At 46.5% G+C, this 6,000-nt stretch overlaps 1 protein-coding gene across 1 annotated transcript in view; it reads right to left on the bottom strand.

The window, feature by feature from the left end:
- LOC139693551 (alpha-2B adrenergic receptor-like) overlaps positions 1–2,530 on the bottom strand; it is a 160,806-nt gene extending 158,276 nt beyond the window's left edge. Inside the window, exon 1 of the mRNA XM_071591754.1 lies at positions 2,319–2,530. The gene's annotated coding sequence lies outside the window, so the exon portion shown is untranslated. The remainder of the gene's footprint in view (positions 1–2,318) is intronic.
- Positions 2,531–6,000: the final 3,470 nt, after the last annotated feature.

Consider the following 6,000-nt stretch of genomic DNA (forward strand, 5'->3'; position numbering starts at 1 on the left):
AGCAGGAACATAATTTTCCTACCTTCAGCGGTCGTCTATCATGCCGCAATCTCGATGCCATGCGTGGAAGCGACATCTCCGCAGATCTGTACGTCCAGGTGGTCAAAACACACCTCCCGGTCTCGAGGGGGGGGGGATTAGAGAAGGGACACACTGGCATACCGTTCTTAACCTAACTGACCTATTGGCGGCGCAATGACGCAAACCGTTGTGAACACCCGCGCCAAAAACACTCGGACGCTGCCGAGTGAAAGTCCGCTTAGGCCGTCGTCCACTCCCTTGAGCACGGCACGCTAGAGTACGAGACCCGAGAAGAAAATATCCCAAGAAAACTTTTCTTTTCGGGAGGCAAACAATGATTTCAACAATACACTTTGAGGGGAGTGGGTAAGCCAAAGGAGGGCGTTAAAAAGGAGAGGCTGATTTCTTGTTCGTCCTACCGAAAAGCTACTTGCACTGCGCCTTGGTTAAAATTTCTCGACTTACAAGGGAGTTACCGCCTCGAGAATGAAGAGCCTTCGCTCCGATCTCACTAACCCGCCAAGTACCGCAACGCGGTTAAAAAAAGAGCGATTGAATCCTCGTATTAAGCTCAAGCAATCACCTATAGTCACACTTGTCGAACGGTTGAATCTAATTTTAACAATAAGAGTGAAATATATGCCAAACACCGAGGTTTAAGGACTCATTATTTCACGGGAGGGACAAGAAAGAGCAACAAAAATGCATTACAATGGCAAAACGTTTGTGTCGTAGAACATATAAAATTGATCGGAAAAGGGCACGCACACTTTAAATCTACCACTCGTCTTAATTTCCCTTTCCCCCAACTTTATTGAACCATTGAATTTAGGTACTTAACCTCCCTTATGTACCCACTCAGCATCTCTTCCCGATGGTGCTGCCTTTGGGTGGTTTAGTGGCTTTCGGGGTAAATATAGGTACATGAGGATCCGATTATTAGATGTAGTGGTTCTGAGTGAATTTTGGTGGCATGCTAAGATGAAGGCAATTAATTGAGTGGTATAGAGAAGCAGATGAGAAGCGGAGAAGGGAGAGAGAGTAGGATGAATGGAGTAGGTAAGTCAGGCGCTGCGCGGCCGTCAGCTGAGGCAACGGGCGTCTGGGAGGAGTGTGTCACCATGACGACGCACGGTCCCGACGCGCGCCCGTTGGAATAAGATCAACTTCTTTTCCTCCCTCGGTCGCACGCTGGGGATCGCCCCCAGGAATTTCCCGCGCGGGAGTGGACGTCGGACGAGAAGGAGAAAAATTCCGGATCGGAGGGGGAAAACGGGTGGGGGTGCATGCGAACCGTTTTCACCGTGCGGGCGAACAGCGGCGTGGCTCCCCAGCTCCCGTCGGAGATGAGCCCGGGGCGAAAACCTGGCGACGGCCGACTCATCCGTGGAATTGAGAGGGCGGAATGGGTGCATGCGTACGCGATCACCCGAGGAAAATGTGAAGTTAATAAAAACTCTACGATCACCGAACTGTATTGCTAAACTAAGGAATCGATTGCACAAAGAACTCTTAACATTTAAAAACAGGGTGAACGGAGAATCAAAACTGGCCTATTGCGTGATGAATTGGTATTTGCCACTACTTACATTATTTTTAAAGAGCCTAAGCGTTACTCCACAGATGTTTGTCCATAGTCCATCAGAAATGTGAGAAGAGAGCCAAAGCAAATCAAATATACGCACAATTTCAGGGACAATGTGATGGAAAAAATACCATTACTAAAACGAAAAATTCACCCGCATTCTGACAAGAATGAAGCTTTTAGCAAGTCGTGGTATGAATGGTACTAAAACATTATGATGTGGTTGATATGGCACGAGATGCAGAGATATCCAAACCATTTCTTAAATTAACCTTACTATTAGCAAGCTGAAAGATGAATTTTTCGTTCTAATGTTGTTACAAGTGCCTCTTTTGAAACTTCACCCTTGACTCACTGGCATAGTTCGAAGTTGCTTGCCAAAGTTTCAAAACGCCAGTAATACGTATCACAATAAATGTCGGCAGAAACGCTAACGCTGCCTCCGCATTATTGCACACTACATAAATAAGTCTTCGAAAGCAAATTTGTTCGAGCACAGGGTATGTTTCAAGTACCCTAGGGAATCGTCGTCCATCATTCAACCCAGGCACCTCGAACGTCGACAGCAAACACAACACTATTTTGGTCGCATGTTTTTCCAATCGGCAACGACACATCAACACGAGCATGATCTCAATAACACTCGAGACAACACGGGAAAGTTAGCACCAATCTTTAGGGGATTGGGGGATTTTTTTCAAGTTCAACTTACCGCTCGCGTCCCTCCTTCGTTATTCCTCGGTCTAGCAGGTCTCGCAGGGTTCGGAACCCGGGAAGACAACTTAAGGAGGACTCCTTTGAAGGCTCTCGTGCGGCGCGCTGAGAAACTTTGACGGGGTTGGTCCGGGGAGGGCAACCGAAGACTAAGTTGGCGGCGAGAGAGAGGTCGAGGGCGTGAGATCGCCCGTAACCAAGGCGGCAAGAGGACTGAGAGACTAGGGGGTGGAGGAAGAAAGCCTTTCTTTTCCTATCTCTGTCGACGCCCCTCTTCTGCGAAAGTCTTCTTTATTGCCCTTCCCTTTGCTTGATCAAGGAGGGAACGAGCACACAAACACTTTTGTGGGGAAGAACAAGTGAGAAAAAAAACAAGTCTTTCCACCTCTTTCTTTAAGCTCGTTTCGGTCCTCTCGCTTCGTGATTGCTTGCCGCGCTCTCTATCTCTCTCTCCTTCGCCCTTCTCCTTTCAGGAACCCTCGGAAGACGAGGACTCTCAGCAACGGCAGCTACCTACCGCCGGCACAACAGCCAAGCGACTGACGAGATCGCGAGTAAGGCCGCCCGACGGACTCTCGGCTCATTCCCCTCCCCTTCACGCAGGTCTCTCTCTCTCCCTCACTCCCCCTTCCACAAACTCCCTCACTCCCCTCCGCCGCCGAAAGGCTCCCACGTGACCGCTCCCTCCCAGAGCCAACCACCACCTCCCTCCAACACGTCCCTCCACCTCTCTCCCTCTCTACATAACCTCCCGCAACCCTCTCCTAACCCCGCCAACCAACCGTCCGTCCGCCTTTTTTTCTCTCTCTCTCCCTATATCCAGCACTCACCGCTCCCTGCCTGCTCCTCTCCTATCTCCGAGCAGATGAAGATGCCCATGTAGCCCACCGGATAGGGGAAGTACGGGCACTACCACCCCCGCCAGGGATCCCTGCTGAATGTAGTCAATCCTCCCTGGGTTGAGCACTGTTAAAACTAAATCCTCTCGCAGCGTATTTTTGTGAATTAAAGCTAGTCTTGGAGAAGTGCGTACGGTCGATTTTCCGAGTAAAGGAAAAATTTAACGCAGAACCTCATACCGAAGGAAAATCATAAGTATAAATTATAGCCAAACCAATTGTTCACGGATCCTATACGAGCAGAATCAACAGTGAACATGAGCACAAATTCGGGTATGAGTCGGTAAAGAACGCTCCAAGAAATGAGTCAAATCAACGTTAATGTTCGTCAATGCTTCGGGTAGTAGCGGCAGCAGTGTCAAGACACTATTGGAAGAATTAGGATGGGAGCCACCAGTTGACCGTAGGTTTAAATACAGGTTAAATTTATTGCGTAAATTTGAGGCGGGTTACTTATCTGAGGGTGTCAAAGACATATTACAGGCCCAGAATTACTGTGGTAGATCAGATCACCAAAGTAAAATCAGGTAGATAGATAGTTTAACGGATAAATTTAAAATGTTGTTTTTTCCTCGTACTATTAGAGATCAAAATTGATATGACAGCAATCGCGTAGGAGATAATTAGAATTGGTATTATATATATTTGTCTATATCCTGCATATTACTTTTTTCATTAAATAGAGCCATTTTTTTTAAAGTTCTACAGCATGATTTGAATATACGTATCCTGTTATTAAATATGTGTGCATGTTAGTACCTTCTTTCGTGTGATTTATTTATTTCGACTTCATGAATTGACTGATATTTGTGTAGGGGTAACATGATTGGGATTGTGCATACTAAGTCTGGTGACCTAGGGAACCAAGCCGCACGCCATTACGGCGCCTTGCGGGGTATTGTGTGGGTATAGATGATGTAAATCCATGACTTCGGCAAAGCACTTTTCTCCGAAGCAAAACTTCATTTTAGACGGGATTCTATGTGCATGTTATTTGGGATGTACTGTTACCAGAATACAATAAAATGCTAAATAGGGGGGGATCGAGATGGTGCGGGGGCTAACGTACTGGCTTCCCACCCTGAGGGCGCGGGTTCAAATCCCGGCGGTGTTGAATATTTTCAGCGGTATCTCGATCCCTACTTGAGGTGCTTTGTGGAGGGCACTTTGAGTGAGTTCGCCGTCTGTCGGATGGGACGTTAAACTGCGGACCCCTTGGCGCCTTTGGCGCCGGGTTTCTCTCCACCCTTCATCCTTTCCTGTCCATCCCCTATGGCTCAAATGACCTTAGCTGTCGGTCGCCTCTCCTCAAAACTACTACTATGCTAAATAATGAAACACTACGTGAATCGCTTCTTTAGCTCTTCTACAATTGCACTGAAAGGCAATACTTTTAGCCACCTAGCCAGGTATTTCCCCTCGTAAGTCACCCTCAAAGCTTTATCATAAAAAATGCAAGGGAGTTCTCAAATGAAGAGCTTGAAAAAAGATAGTGCAGAGAAAATATTGCAACGTTGGTTTTATCGCACTGTATATTTATAGCAAAAAGACCCTGGCACGAAAAGAAAATATGGTACGCTCTTCCAATCTGCTGACACCAGCGAGCCTCAGTCGCTCTCTCTCTCTCTCTCTCATACGCACTGCAAGCATCTCACGAGAGGAGAAAATGGATATTTCGTCTTAGCATTATCTTTCAAAGAATTTTTATCTTTAAATAACCAGCCACCGATAAAAGGCACGCGCTTGTGAAATAAGTGAAACTCTCTTTCACTCGAGTTACATATTTGGGGCCGTTCGAAGTCCCAGTTTGCCGGGTGTCGAGATCATCTAATCACTAGTTCGTAGGAGATCTCGGAACTGAGGTGGGAGGACTTTATTTCGAAGATCGGTTTTGACCAGCTGAGATTAGAGTGATCCTGTTTGATCCAACCCCCGAAGATGTCGCTAAATCGTCTGCCTTGCTTCCCAGACCGACAACGTTGCAGGTCCTCACTTAAAGTTCTCATTTCTCTCAATAATCATGGCTACGATGGCTCGCATCTTGTTTAATCTACATGGTGCTTATATCATTATGTTTCCACACCTCGGAAATGACAGGATGGCGTATTCCCCATCTCTGTCTATGACCTTTCATTGAATGCTAAATTGACATTTTTTTATGGGAGCCCCTTCGTTGCTTGCGTGACCCCTCTACATACGAGATATGCTCGTATAACGCATTGATGCTGGCACCGCGCCCCGTTCCTATCTCGCCCTGGTTGAATCTTCCAGAGAGATAAGATGCGAGAGCCTTTCATGCCTTCCCTCGGGCCGTGACAGCATATCTCCTCTCTCTCACTTCGCTTCGCCTCCGCTGATTCTACTTTCTCATCTTTGCTATCTTTTCTTTCACAAACTCGCCTCATATTCTCCGAAGCATAGGACAACCCATTTCTAGTTACGCTCATTTCACTTTCTATTTCTGATCCCTTCTCCCATTGACTCGAACAATTACCCTCCCTCCTCCCTGCCTCCCCTTGAACGAAATTATTTCCAGGGAAGTGTTCGATGTGCCACATCTTTGTGCCCGCATAGCAACCTGTGTGAAAATGAGATTCTGCGCGTTGTGATATATTTGATAATTACCATTAAGTGGAGGCAGGTGTACACAATTTTTAAATCACTTCTTATTTCAATCCTGTAATTTGTCAGCGTTTAAGTATTCCACTGAGTATATGTCATCGATATCCTGTAGAAAATTAAGATGTACCCAATCATCTTATTACCTTTAATTGTTTTATT

This window comes from Hetaerina americana, unplaced genomic scaffold (genome assembly GCF_022747635.1).
Source record: "Hetaerina americana unplaced genomic scaffold, ioHetAmer1.1.p SCAF_5, whole genome shotgun sequence".
Lineage (NCBI taxonomy): Eukaryota > Metazoa > Arthropoda > Insecta > Odonata > Calopterygidae > Hetaerina > Hetaerina americana.